This window comes from Gopherus flavomarginatus, chromosome 1 (genome assembly GCF_025201925.1).
Source record: "Gopherus flavomarginatus isolate rGopFla2 chromosome 1, rGopFla2.mat.asm, whole genome shotgun sequence".
Lineage (NCBI taxonomy): Eukaryota > Metazoa > Chordata > Testudines > Testudinidae > Gopherus > Gopherus flavomarginatus.
Genome location: NC_066617.1, coordinates 88,051,932 through 88,067,154, shown reverse-complemented (window position 1 = coordinate 88,067,154; position 15,223 = coordinate 88,051,932). Strand labels below are relative to the sequence as shown.

At 41.1% G+C, this 15,223-nt stretch overlaps 1 protein-coding gene across 5 annotated transcripts in view; it reads left to right on the top strand.

Annotated features, from left to right (window-relative positions):
• Positions 1-446: 446 nt before the first annotated feature.
• Positions 447-15,223, top strand: part of NR2C1 (nuclear receptor subfamily 2 group C member 1) — a 91,273-nt gene continuing 76,496 nt past the window's right edge. For 4 of the 5 annotated variants that reach the window (XM_050935440.1, XM_050935445.1, XM_050935449.1 and 1 more), the window contains exons 1-2: positions 447-538; positions 13,698-13,754. The gene's annotated coding sequence lies outside the window, so the exon portion shown is untranslated. The remainder of the gene's footprint in view (positions 539-13,697; positions 13,755-15,223) is intronic. The other variant, XM_050935433.1, reaches the window with a different exon arrangement.

Sequence of the window (15,223 nt, the reverse complement as noted above, 5' to 3'; positions counted from 1 at the left end):
GGGAGGGGGAGGCCTCTGGGATGGGGCCAGAAATGAGTGTTTCAGGGTGCAGGAGGTGTTGCCCGGAGCCACTGGAGCCCCTTTTTGATTGGTCATTCTGGTCAATAACCAGCCACCCTACAATCTCAGACCCCAGCAGGTCAGAGGTGGGCGGTACTGACTAATGGCCACTCCGAACGCGTCAGGGGCTGTGCCGGGACGGCTGGTCACTGCTCTCTGTCCTGGGTCCGCAAAGCCGCGCCCCGTGTTCACGTGGGGGACAGGCCCCGCCCAACGACCTCACGTGGCTCCCGGGGCCTCGCCCCTTCCATTGGAGTCCTCGGACCGCCCACTCCGGCCTCTTCCTGCTCCCTTCCACCGCAGTCCGCGAGCTGCGCCCGCCTCACGTGCCCCTCCCGGCGGGCTCGCTGTGTGCGCAGGAGCGAGGAGGGCGGAGCGCCGCGCGGAGCGGAGGGGCGGGGTCACGAACTCTGACCTCCCGGAGCCGCCACCGACAAATAACCCCCCAGGAGAGGCCGCCGGGAGCTGGGCCCGCCAGGTGAGAGCGGCCGGGCTGGCCTGCAGCCGCTTTCCGCCCCCGGGCTCGGCAGCGGCTCATGCTAGGCCTAGCACGGAGGCGCTGCGCTGCTTGGGGGCGGCTCTCACCCCTCGTCCCGCGCCGCGACCCAGGGAAGAGGCCCCCCCTCTCTGTCTGTCCCCGGGCGGTCGGCTCTGTCCTGGCTTCCCCGGGCGGGGGCTCCGCGCCCTCCTGACCTTTCACCTGACAGGAAAAGCTTGTGTCTCCTTTCCCCGGATCCCGGCCGCGCCCCGGGGCCCGCTCCGCCCGCCCGGGAGTTGGGGTGGGGGGCGGCTCCTGCGCCGGGCTCCCCGCGCGGCGGCTTTGGCTCCTCAGCCCACCCGAGGCAGCGGCTGAGTTTCCCGCTTCCCCGCCGGGCAGGAGCCCCCGGAGGCCACTGGGGAGGGCGGAGGTTGGGAGCGGGACTGGCCCGTTAGGCTGTGGGAGCGTTAGCGCCCGGGTCTCCCCTTCCCCGTTAGCGCACAGGCGACCGCAGCAGCCATTTTGTGTGGGGCCGAGCGTCCCGTGCGGGTTTGGCCGCGGCCGCTCGGGCGGAGAAGGAGGCTGGGCCCTGCCTCCGTCCCGCTGCTCCGTAGGGAGCTATTTAGCTGCAAGCCGGCCCCAGGAGCGCTCGCGACCCGAGCTGCATGGGCCCCGTACTCCTCCCCGGCGGAGAGGCTTGTCTAACGCCACCTTTCAAATGACAGGATTAAAGGCCGCGCCAACCACTTTCCCTGGCGGGGTGTGTGTGTGGGGAGGTGTCAGGCGAAAGCTGCTTCCGCCTCGCCTTTTGTCTCCTTCATCACAGAGGAAAAAGCTACTCCCTTGGGTGGGCTGTGAAATGTGCGGGCTGAATATCAACTTTCTAATCGATATAGAGGACAGGTTCGCTCTTGCTAGCAGCCATTTTAATAGAAAGCGGCAGCGTCTGCCCAGGTGTGTGACTGTGAAATCAAGATGCCTTCAACTTGGAGACCTGTCAAATTGAATGCAATGTTTTTAAGCAAAAGGCTTGCGTGGTACACAGGAAAGGTCTTTGTTTTCTCCCCCGTCCCCCGTGAACTTAACCTGGTGCTTGCTGAAGGTGCCTGCCTGACAATCCCAGAGACTGAAAAGTTCTCCAAGTTCAGTTCAAGCCATTCACTGGCAGTACTCTTCCCTATTTTGTCCCACCACTGTATTAAACCTGATTTGGAGGCTCTTCATGGGTGCCATAGCACGCTTCCCTTGGTTGACATTCCCACTCAGTGTTTTGGTTAATACAGTCAGGCTGCAAATTGATGCGGATGCCAATGTGAGTTGGACAGACAATCCATTCCCTCCAGCTAAGACACTAGATGTTAAAGCATCTAGGGTTGGTTGATGTAAGTTGTTAGTTCAGATCTATTCCATACAGAATAAAAACCAAGATCTGGAGGGGGTAAGGCTTCATTCTATTGATAATCCCCTGACTGTCCAGGTTTAGTGAAAATAGTACCTCACCCATCTTGTCTTTCTATAATCCTGAAACCAACCTGCCTACAACTACACTGCATGCAGGTTTAGTGAAGATTGATATTTTTCCTTTTTAATACAGTATGAAGGTAGAATCCTAGGACTGGAAGGGATCTCTGGAGATGATCTAGTCCAGTCCCCTGCATTCATGGCAGGACTAAGTATTATCTAGACCATTCTTGCCAGATGTTTGTCTAACCTGCTCTTGTGGAGTCTCATGGAGATTCTACAACCTCCCCAGGCAACTTATTCCAGTGCTTAACCACTCTTGACAGTTAGGAAGTTTTTCCTAATATCCAACCTTTACCTCTCTTGCTGCAATTTAAGCCCATTGCTTCTTATCCTATCCTCAAAGGTTAAGAAAAATATTTTTTCTCCCTCCTCCTTGTAGAAACCTTTTACATACTTAAAAACTGTTATCATGACTCCTTTCAGTCTTCTCTTTTCCAGACTAAACAAACCCAGTTTTTTCAATCTTCCCTCTTAGGTCATGTTTTCCAGACCTTTAATTGTTTTTGTTGCTCTTCTCTGGAGTCTGTCTAATTTGTCCACATCCTTCCTAAAATGTGGTACCCAGAACTGAACACAATACTGCAGTTGAGGTCTAATCAGTGCAGAGTAGAGCCGAAGAATTATTTCTTGTGTCTTGCTTGCAATGCTTCTGCTAATACGTACCAGAATGTTTGGTTTTTTTTCCATGTAAATTGTCTTACAAATGTTGATAGGCTCCTGTATAATTGATAGAGCAGACTTACTGTTTGCCGCTCATTTTGCCCCGTGTGTTTTGTTTTGTTTTTATTGTACCCATTAGTGCCCAAAATGTGCTGGATACTGGTCAAATGCAGAAGGCACAGTCTGTGCCCTGTAAAACACATGTATTTTGTAATAACTTTCATTTTTGCCAAAATACATTTGTTGAAGTGGACATTGACTTCAATAAAGGGCAAGGCTAGCCAGACTTCTTACCAAACACGGAGATACTCATTGACTGTATATTAAATCTTGTGTTTGTATCTGGTAGTGGCTACTCTTGAAAGGAGTTATGAATGCTAATATTGTAGGCAGTGGCACTCTTCTTATTTATTTGCATTATTGAAGCATGTAGGAGCCCTAATTGTGGACCTGGACCCCATTGTGCTAATGCTTATTTATTTAAAAAAAAATATAGCTCAACATTTTAGTCAGTTGGAACTGGGCAATTCTTCCACAGAAAATGTTAAAAATGAAATGTGGAACCACTGCAGAGTCAGAAGAAATGACATTGTTCTGTGTTGTCTTTCTGTTTACACTTTTCTTTGTAGTTTTTCTGTTTTGGGGAAAGTCAATTTGTGGCTTTCTGAAGGCAGTGTTTCCTGTCTGAAAAGAGTTGCTATGTATGATTCTTAGACTATGGGAAAGAGACATCATCTTAAATTGGCATCTGTCACCTTAATATCTGAATGTCTCCGGGAGAATAAAAATCCCGTTAGGCCAGTGGTCTAACTATTCTGTTTTTTTTCCCCAGGACTCCTGGGGTTGTCTCTTAGCAGATTTATTTCTCTTCCTCCTTTTCTCATTCTTTACTGTTTTTACTTGTAGCTGTGAGAAAGCTAAATCAAAGAAATATGTTTTACTTTTCATTCGGAAGGCAGTGAGCTTTGTGGGCATTTTTATCTTCTCCTTTAATGAGTTCCATAGCTTTGGTCCTGGTGCCAAAAAAGCTGTTGCCTGCTCTTATAAGCTTGAGGTTGAACATCATGGTTTCTACAGAATAGAGCTTTGATGGATGATTCTAACTCAATTAACTCTATCTTCAGTTAACTCTAATTTTTTCTGTAGATTACTGAAAAGGAGCTATTGGAACTGATGGCTCAATAATAATGGGACTGTAGTTGCTGTTGACAAAGTCTCTGTCACTATTGCTCGGATGTGAAATGTATTTACAGACGATTTAGATTCAAAGTTATCTGTTTCATTAATACTGATTTCCCTATGTAACATAAGATCTAGAGTATTTATAGTGACAAAATGCTGAACATTACATTGCTTAAATTTTGTATGTTGATGTATTTATATTTTGTTGTTTTACTTACTAGTTTACTGTGCATTCATTGTATTGGTTAATGTGTAATAAACATACATTTTCTCCATCCAATAAAGTTGCTGTAATTTTACTACGGTTTGTGAAGCAAAGTTGTCACATGGGAGAACAGATAAGCTATGGTCTATATTGATACTTTTTCAGAATCAAATAAAGACCAATTTCCAAATATAGGGGACTCGTTTGTGTGTCAAGATTCTAAAATCGATTGTCAAGTATATACTTATTCTCCTGGCTTCTGAACCACAAGTAGTTGAGGTTTTGTCATCTTGATTCTGCAAAGCTGAAAACAAATATTGTAGGATTTCACAGCATCTTGTGTATATTTGGTGAAAGAATGTTGTTTGTTCTCTCATGAGAGAGAATGAAAACTACAGCTAGTAAATGTGAGAAAAAGAATGCTTTGTACACTTACTGTATAGAATATTTGCCTAAGGAAAACTATAAATTGTCACTGTTTCTTAGCCATGATACTTGGTATATAGTTTTAGATGTCTTCATTTAATCCTACAATCCTGTTCCACCATGTTTACAAAGATTATGGAGGCATTCCACTATCTGCTAAAAATAGCAGTGAGAGATGGGAGGGCATGGCTCGGGCAAGTAGAGAGCCATGTAGGGTATGTACTCATGCACATACCCCACCCTTCAGGTGTGTCTATAATATACTTGCCTAAACAGTGCCTCAGTGGTTATACTGCTGTTTATACCCATGCTAGGGGCTCTCTGCTTTCAGCCCTGCCTGGGGTGGCTGGGCTCCAGGTTGTCAGACCTGCACCTACATCACCTGTAGCACTTACATCACCTCATGGTGACAGCTCGGGCTTTCAAAGGGAACAACAGGGGATGTAAGCATAAATAAATAAAAAGATTTCGCAGTCCCTTCCAAAATGTCTGGTCGTCTGGATTTGGCCTGCAGTCCACCTGTTGACTGTAAAGTATATAAGGACCTCTATTTTTTTATCTTCTGCTTTGAATTAGAAATTCAGATCTAATCTATCTAGGTTTGTTTGTTTTTCCCTGAAGTTCCATGGACAGCTAAAGAAACTAGTAAACTTGACATTAAACACAAGCGAAACCTGATTGAGGGGGAAATTATTTTTATTCAGGCTCTGTAAATCTTTTTCATTTCCTATTTAACACGGGAATTACAGACAAAAATATCTTTTAAATATTAAAAATGCTTGCTCCTTCAATCAAAGGTTGCAAAACCTCAAAATTCAGAGGATAACAGGAAAGATCATATTATGAGCTCTTTGGGACAAGTGGTGTGTGTGTCTTCCTTAATCTTTGTATACTACATTGTGGGCACTACTATAAATACCAACTATTTGTAAGGGAAAAACAAGCAGATATTTTTAGAAAAAACTTTGTTTTTTTAATGCATAAGCATAAAAAGTACAGAGTTCATTAATCGTATATTTTCAAACTAAAAAGTAATTCCTATACAAATGGAGTTAGTGAAAATCTGTATGGAAGATTTACTTTTTACATTGTTTAGAAACGAGAAGGATGTCACTACAGAATATAGGGCTTTGAAGGCAGCAGGGAATAAGAGATAATAGGTTACTTCCACTAGCTTGGAAAAATACCATATTTTAATTCACTGCTTCTAAATTTTTTTTTCCACAGGTGGATTCTTTCATCGATTACCTTCCCTAGCAGTCCTGTTCCCTTATCTGTCCTCCAACTGCATGTTTAATATGAAAAAATTAATATCAGGATAGCATTAAAGATATGAGGAAAAAATGCTTTAATGTGACTGGTGCAGATATAAGCATGATTGCTTTTTCCTCCTCATTTTATACTTATGAGTGTCAAATCTCCCCTTATTTGCTTGCAGACCCGTCTATTTTAAATTTCCTTGATTATTGCCATTGTCTGTCTTCGTTTGTCTGACTCTCTTAAATGTTGATGTGTGCAAATATGATCATAGAAACAATATACCAAAATATGAAGCACCGAAGAGGGGTGTGCATAGTTGCTTAAGAAATTTTTGTTAGACTAAGAAAACCCCAAACACTTCTGGTAGTCTTCAGAGTCCTGAATTGGGCTGCTGTTCATAGGAAATATTACTTTGTGAAGACTCCTTTGCCATTGTGAGAAATGTGGTTCGTTGAACTACAGTTTGAGAACTGCTGGTTTAGATTTTTATGCTGCTTGAACTTCCTGGTATTAAACTACTGAACTAAGTTTTGCAACTTTTTCAAGGAATGCTTCTGAGGCCACTGGTAAAGGAGACCGATTCTGCAGTGCTTTAGAAATAATAAAAATGAAGCAAAAAATGTAAAACTATATACAGTAAGGCTAAGTTGCATCGAAACACAATCAGGACGATGATGCAAGTGGTAAGAGAGGCTACCAGTGAACTGACAAATGCTGAACAAGTGCTGGAAGGAGCATTCTGATGAAGTGCTGAACCCTGTAGTTCATCCAGATGCAAGCATTCTATGTACTCTAGATGGACAGGGCAGCTTGCAAGGCAGAATGGATATCAGCACTGAATCATCATCAGGAAAAGAAAGAGAGCAGTGAAGCAGTTAAAACAATGGAAAAGCTGCAGGAATAGACAATGTAATAGTTGAGCAGCTAAAACGTGATGGGACAAGTGCTATCAAAGCATTAGGGAAAATACTTAAGGTATGGGAGCAAGGGGGAAGTACTGGATGACTGGCTGAAGGCAATAATATCAGTCCCGAAGAAAAGCAGTCCTCCCAATCCAAATAATTATAGAGGTGCAGGCTTCTTATTAGTACCAGGAAGAATGATGAAAGTAATTATTAACAAATTAAGGTCAGTTTTAGAGGATGTAGCAGGCAAGGAACAATGCAGCTTTAGACCAGGTTGAAGTTGCATTGTTCAGGTATACACACTCTGACAGTTATTTGGGGGAGGGTAAGAAAGGGAATTAAAGATGTTTGCTGTTTTCATTGACTTCACTAAGATATTTGATTTGGTTTGGAAGGATGCATTATGAAAGGAGTAAAATCATATGGAGTTCCACATAGGGTAACTAAAGTTCTAAAAGTTACATATGAAAACTCTCATCGTGCCATAAGAATTGGTGGTAAATTAAGCAGCTGGTTCAAGTCAAACTTTGGTATAAAACAAGAGGGCCTGAAATCACCATGGCCTTTCATCATATTCTTCATTTGGATATTAAGAATGGTAGATGAATTGGAGGGCATGACATTGGGTGATCTAGAGTTAAGCTCTTCATCTTATGCAGATACATTTGAATTGTTGATGGTACTCTTTTCTACCTTGGAAATGGGTGTAGTTGGCTTGGACTTACAATTACTTTCTTGTCTTGGCACTTATTGTGCCTTGGAAAAGGAACAATAGGTAGAAATGCAGCAGTGGTAAAGTCATAGAACAAATAATACCTTATGTGCACTTAGGAAGCTTCATCTGTGCTGATGGTTCCATCACAGATGAGGTTAAAAGGAGCTATACTGATAAAAACATTGTGTTTTGCTACAAAAGTGAAAAATCAAACCAGTATAACAATGGTATTGTTTTGTGGTCTGGAAGCAGCACCCTTAAATGAAACAAACATCAGAAGGCTGGAGACAATAGAGATAAGAGTTTTTTGGAAGATGGCAGGTGTAAAGTGAAATGATTCTAAGACACATGATGTTAGGAGGAGAGTAGGATGTGAAACTAAGTAGGGGATTGTCTGTAGTCAAAAGATTACAGTGGTGGGGACGCTGTATAAGACAAATAGATGATAGGATGCCAAAGAAAATAACGCAAACACAACCAACATCAGTCAGACTTAGTGGCCAACCCCCAGTTAGATGGCAGAACGTTGGATTTGATCAGGGATTTGACCAGAGTGGACTTAATGGAGGAACAAACCATGGACAGAAGTGAATTGTGATGCTGTACTGCTTGCTCCCTGTGTCTGCAAAGATCCTTTGGGGGGAGTGGAGAGGAGGAGGAGAAGAAACATGCTGCTTAAAAACAGCTTAGAAAAATAAGTACTTAAATCTCTACTTATTTAGCACATTTAATCATAGAGGATCTTAAAGTTCTTGACAAACTATGATGCCTATTTATATATAATCAGCAAATTCGGAGTAAATTATGCCACCCTTCTAATGAGCACATAGTAACATTGGGCACTAATTTAGGAATGAAAATGAAGAGCAGTGTTTCCGTTTTCAACCAAATAGGGGATTTAGGCAGAATGATCCATGGTAGAATAGCAAAAAATGTTTGGAGTTATACCAGCTATAAGTCAGAAGCTTTGTTTTACATCTCTCATGAAAGAGGGCAACATCCCATATTGGGCAATTGTTTGATTGCTGACTCAGAGTAAAGCAACCATCTACTGAATTGTCATCAGTTCCTGTAGTCCCCATGAGTTTTCCTTGGAAGCCTCTCATTTAAAGAATTGGCTCCATACACAGTTGGTTTCTGAGACCTAATGCAGTCCCATGGTGAGGTGTTATGACAGTCCAGGGAAATGAAACAGTCTTTTCACCAAACTTTCCATAGTATTATGAGTGGGTGATAAGCTGTCCTACAGTGGTTTACAATGGTTTACAGATGTCTGAGGGATACACAGAAGATTTTTCCAACAATACCTGGTATAGTTATACTGGTAGAACTCAAACTTATTCCACAATAAGAGTCATTTTTGTAGTTTGGCTTAAATCGCTTCTAATACAACATAAGCTAAACCAGAAAAAGACACTCTTATACTGGAATATGAGTGCCTAGACCGGGAGTTAAACTGTTATAGTTATAGCAGTGTAAATTCACACCCTGCCCTGTATCAATATAACTCTCTATGCCACAAGTCCTAGTTGAAATACAGGTGTACATAGAGCACTATGATTATTATATAATATTTACACATCCTTGTAAGTATGTTCCCAAATATTGTAAAACTTGAGCTGTTTAAAGCTTGTAATGTAAAATGAATTAGCTACAGAATGCTACAGATCTTAGGTGACATTCTGGTATAACCTGATGAAGTCTTGTGTGGACTTTGAAGCCATGTAATAAATTAGAATTAAGAAAATATATTAATGTAAAAAAATAGGTATAAAGACCTAGCTCTATGTGCATGGCTTACATTAATATCAATAGGAATTGAGGGCCTGGTGTTTAGTTTTCTACGGTATGTTTCCCGCATGTGGTAAATTTTCATTTACATTGCCAGTAATGGAGCATTGTAATGGAAATATTCATTAAACATAAAGCATGCATGAGTGTGTTAATTGTTTTTGAGTTAACTGGTGAATCTATCTTTTCTATCATAATTTCAGAAGTGGGTGTCAGTTGAATGAATAGTTTAAGAAACTCCTGACATACGAGTATCAGCATAGAGAAGGGCATGAGAGAATAAGGATGCTTCTTAGAAAGATAGTTTACATTTCAAAAGTCAGACCATTGCATAGTAAGAACATGTGACCATGCTTATTTCTTTTAAGGTGATAGTTCTTTTTAGGTCTTTGCTATATGGCATTGACTGATTTGTGAAGTTGGAGAGCCACTGATTTGAATTTTGCTCTTCAACAGCAGAATAAAGGCCCTGTCTGCTCAGAAAAATTGCACCATTTTAACTACATTGAGATAAATGAAGGGTTACAACCCCCCAGTTGTGAATACAGTGATTCTAGTATAAATGTGTTACTACTGATCTAGCTTGTTTGTACCCGGGAAGGGAAACAATCTATAGTGGTACAACTGCATCAGTGCTAGAGGTTGTACCAGTGTAACTATATTGGCTTAAAAAAAAAAGAACTAACATAGTTACACCACTATTAAAACTGCATGTAAGATTAGGCCTAATGTTATGTCCTCTGAAAGGAATGAACTACTACTGCAAAAGGATGAAAAGAGGGTAATTTTTTCAGTCATGTTAAGCTAACAGGGATTTTCAACCTTTTTTTAATCATGCCCCCAACTTTGTTTTGGTGAACAAAAGGGGATTTTCCAAGTAGTCTAGATGGAATTGGGCCATCTAATACATTGATTCCAATAAAGGGGATTCTTCTGTAAATAAATCAGTCCTTTGATCCTGCTGTCTAACTTTGTATAGATTGGGAAACATTTTAAATGAGAACATACCATAGTATCCACAAAGTTTTCAGGGCAGTATTTCTTAATTTTGGCATTGAAGAGTGTTAAGCCGAGGGACAGCCAGGCTAAATTTCAGTGGGTGGCATTGTTGACTCCGTGTGCCAGGTTGCAAAGCCTCTCACTCAAATGTGGCAGTTGCGCTGGAGGGGTGACTGGGCCAGATTTGAATGAGTGGCATTGCAACCCCATGATTGAATGCAAAAGGTCAGCATGCCCCCATAAAGACTTTAGGGTCTCGCCCACAGTTAAGAACCGCAGAGCTAACACTTTAAAATCCTTTTAACAAGCATTCAGGGTTTGTATACACAGTAAAGTTATAACAGTTTAACTATAGCAGTATAATTATAGGATTTAGTTACCTTAATGTGTCTTTGAAAGTTCCCACCTTTTGATCATCATTAATTACCCATAGAATTTAAGACATTAATTTCTTAACTATTTTTACTCTGAAATATAATTTGCTACATCAGTTTTAAACCACTGGTCATGGCCAAAAAGGATAATTTTTATTATTTGTGTTACCATATTGTCTTGCAGCCCTGGTTATAGCTCAGAACCCAATTTTGCTAGGTGCTGTATAAACGCAGGACAAAAAGATGATCTCTACCCCAAATAGTTTGCAATGTAAGTGTAAGATGAGGCAACAGATGGATATATATGGTTGGGGTGTTACAAGGAAACACTGAGACAATATTGGTCAGCATGATAGGCAGTGGTCTCGCTGCATAGTTCTAGGAGAATTCTGTGACAAAAAATAAAAAATTCTGTGCCCAATATTTTAAAATTCTGCGTATTTCATTTGTCAAAATAACACAGGATACTCACACCAATTTCAATTATTTTGGTAATTTGTTTCAAAATACCTGTCAGCAAGTATGTCTGTGGCAATACAGACAAAAAGAAAGATCCAGGAAATGTTTTTTTTTTGACAAATAGATTCCTTACTAGTCTCATTAACACAGAACTTTGAGTTTCATTTAAACTACAATACAAAAATGTGTTTCCCGCACCCCTCAGAAGCAGTGCAAATGCTTAGGGAGTCAGGGGTAATGGAGGAGCTGAAGGAGAGGGAGAAAGCCTGTGAGTGAACCTGGAGGGTTGTTAAGTGTGAATGGGAGAAGGTGTAGACCAGTGTCAGGGCAGGGGAGAGGAGGGATTGTTAGGGAGGTGGGGAGTCTCCCCCATGCAGACCCTGGCTGATCCTGAACCTCTCCCATTCAGTCAGGCATATCTGTCCCTGTTTCTGTGTGTCCCTGCACCCCCTGACCCCATGTGGCCCAGGAGCCCCTTTCTCATTCAGCCCCTGGCTCAATGCTGTCACTCCACTAGCACATGAGCCCATGCCCCAGGCTGTGCCCCACCGCCCTTCTGAACCCCAGTCTGTTAGACCCCCCAGCAGTCCCATGTGCCGTATTCTGTCTCCTAACCTGGCTACACTGGGAGGCCTCTGTGACTAATGCAGCTGGCTACTAACTGTTTCTGCGAGTCAGCCAGCTGTTCTGGCACCACAGCGTCGGATAGGGTGTGAAAGGTGGAACTGCAGTACTTCTTTGGCGGAATGTATTTTCGGTGCAGGGGGAGAGAATTCTGTGCTGGACGTGAATTCTGCATATGTGCAGTGGTGCATAATTCATCCAGGAGTAAGTGCACCAGTGGCCTAACTTGTTTTTGGTAGGCATCTCTGCAAAGGAGAATTTTAATGAGGGATTGGAAGGAGGATAAAAGGGAGATATGGGGATGTTTAGGGGGAATTCTTTGCAATTGCGAGGGCCAGCATAGGAGAAAGTACAAAGGAGCTTGTTTGAAAATGCAATAAATGGACAATGGAAGCTGACAGCACTGCTCCTTTTAACTGTGGTATTGTTTTAAAAGGCTAGTAGGGGCAATATGCATATTCTGGAACAAGAAACAATCAGCTCTCACTCTGATGTTTTTATTATTAATACAGAAAACAAAATATGTGTAAGGTGTCCTCTTCAGAGCAGGAAGTATGCCTTAGAAAGCACTTAGCATGTTGTGGGCGTGCCTGGAATTAAATAATACGAATAGGAATAAGAATATTACTGAAAACAAGGAAATTCAGAGTTTAGACGGAAACTCCTTAAGGAGTACATTCAAGTATTTAAGGCCAAAATTCAGATTGTGTAAAAATTCATATTTTATAGATATTTCCCTTCAAAATACAATAAAGTAATGATTAAAAAATGCTTCTCTATTACTATTGCTTATTCTCATTTCTTGAGAATTTAAAATACTGCTTTCTTACAATGTCAACTGCTTATAGATGCAGTAGCAAAAAGCACAGATTCTTTAGGGGTAGGAGAGAAGATGGATGAGGGACAAAAATATCTGAATGATCTAGAAATCTGTCTGAGCAGCAGGGTTTTACTTCTCAGTGTAGTGAGAACTCTTCAGGAGATAGGTAGAAAGATTAATTCATGTGAAAGAAAGAGGTGAGTGTTTACTGTATCTGCAGAAGTCATAAGGTTAGCAACAAAGCAGAATTTATTTTCCAGTTACCAAGTTTTATGTAAGAGAAGAGGCAAGAATCTATAGAAAATGTATGAGGTTATGTAAAGTTGCCTGATTTAAATAAGGGGGGAAAATGGGTCACCATACACTTGGTAAGGCACCAAAGCTTTGCTGTTGAAAAGCATTTCTATTTATGTTTGTTTCTCAGGAGTCTTTGATGGCTGGCTGTTGCTCCCATTGGTGTTATAGTTCATGTGCTTGTTGGAAAATTTGACATGAGTTCAGTAGCTGGGGGGCTTTCGAGCTGAAGTAGGGATCTTCCATTAAGTATTGATCCAGTATTGGCCTGATGCCCAGATTAGTGTATTATTTTCTGTATCAGTAGAGCAGCTGCCCAACAGTACATGTGAAGAAAGTAAAATGCTTTGGAGTGGCCTTTTCTATCTCATGAGAAATGTAACACTGAGGGTTTGTCTACACTATGCAGCTTTTAGCGACATGGCTGCGCCGCTGCAGCAGTGCCACTAAAAGGCACGCGGTGTAACTGCTGTTTGTCAGCAGGAGAGAGCTCTCCTGTCGACAAAAAACTTCTACTTCCAACGAGCGGCAGTAGCTTTTTCAGCAGGAGAGTACTCTTGCCGACAAAGTGCTGTTCACACTGGCGCTTTTTGTCAACAAAACTTTTGTCTTTTGGGGGAGTGTTTTTTTTTTTAACACCTCTGAATGACAAAAGTTTTGTTGTTCAGTTTCCAGTGTAGACAAAGCCTCAATGTTTTGAGAACAGTATTTCCCATTTTCAGATAGAAGCTTCTAATTCTCGTTCAGAATTCATTCACATTGAAAAAATATTAAATTATTCAATAAAATATCAGCATTTTTACAAGTCTAATTCATGGATAAGAGTTTAAAAATGCAAAAGTATTATGCTTAATCTGTAAACCTGTATAATAACAGCTACAAAACTGAAATGGTGTGTCTTTTTTGTTTAATTTATCACAGGAGTCTCCACAGAGTAATTATGCATACGAGGTGTGAAGTGTAATCTAGGTACCATAGGTAAGTTAAAGATGAACTACAATGCTTTGTACATATGTATCCCAGATTTTTCTTCTTTATTTACTTTCTCAGTACTTCTGGTAACATCTGGTAGCTTCAAAATTGTCTGAAATATTGCTCAGTGTTGCTTCAGGTGATGTGGATGTCACCAGTTGTTACAGGATAAATCTGGAACACTGAACTCAAGACTGCAGTTACCACGTATACGAACATAGTTATACTGTTACAACCACTTGTGTAGACACTTTAGCATAAGGGTAGGGTTTTTTTTGTTTTGCCTAAGCTCTTTTCCAATTGACACAAGCTAAACTGAAGAAACCCACTCTTAGGATATGTCTACACAAGCACTTTTGTCGATCAAGGGTGTGAAGAAAACACCTTCCTGAGTAACATAAGTTTCAAAGACAGACGCAGTGGTGTGGGCAGTGTTATGTTGGCAGGAGATGCTCTCCTGCCGACATAGCTACCTCCTCTTGTTGGGGATGGTTTAATTATGCCAACAAGAGAGCTCTGCCACCAGCATAGAGTAGCTACACAAGAGACCTTAAAACAGTGCAGATGCAGTGGTACAGCTTTGCCACTCTGAGGTCTGCAGTGTAGACATAGCCTTGTACTGAAATGAGAGTCTCTATGTGGGGGGTTATACTGGTGTAGTTACATTGGTTTAAATTTGTAGCTTAAGCTATAATGAAATTTTTCCCGTGTAGGTAGGGCCGATCCTGTAAATGCTGATACACATGCATAACTTTATGTACAGCAAATAGTCCTGTTGATTACATTGGTACTATTCACAATGAGTAAAATTAAACACATGTAAGTCTTTTATTTTATTTGAGCCATAGCAGGTGAGTGAACGAGGAATGGGTTTTAATACTTTTTATTTTAGAATATAGTTTGTTTAACATCTATATATTTTAAGGGCATTGGAGTCCCACTGAAGTCAGTGGAACTAGAGATGTTCAGCATCTTTTGAAAATCAGGCCACTAATCTTTAGGTTTTTTTAAAATTAATAAAATCTCAAATCTTCACCTTTTTAAGAATAGAGTTTCAGGTTTAACTCTGACTTCACTGATTTTTGAGCCAAATTGTTGTATAATTTACACACAAAATGTACTCAGCCTTAAAATTTGTTTTAATCTATCTGGGAATTTTTTGAATTAATTTTAAATTTACTATTTAGTCTCGAAACAGTAACAGTCACTTGTGCAAGATATGTACAGTACTCTTTGATGCATTTCTGTTGGTTGTACAGAAGAAATTGCTGCAATTGACTTGTTAACAAGAATAAAGCTAGGCTGGTGTGATTTAAAAAATGTTTTCTTTGATGTACATAGATGGCCTACGGGTGTGGGGTTTGTTTTGTTTTATTTTTAAAAAGTTCAACTTGTTTTTTACATTAAAAATGCAGGTCTTCTCTGCTTTGTTTTTTCTGAATGGCAGAATAATTAGTAGGGTAAAGACATCATTT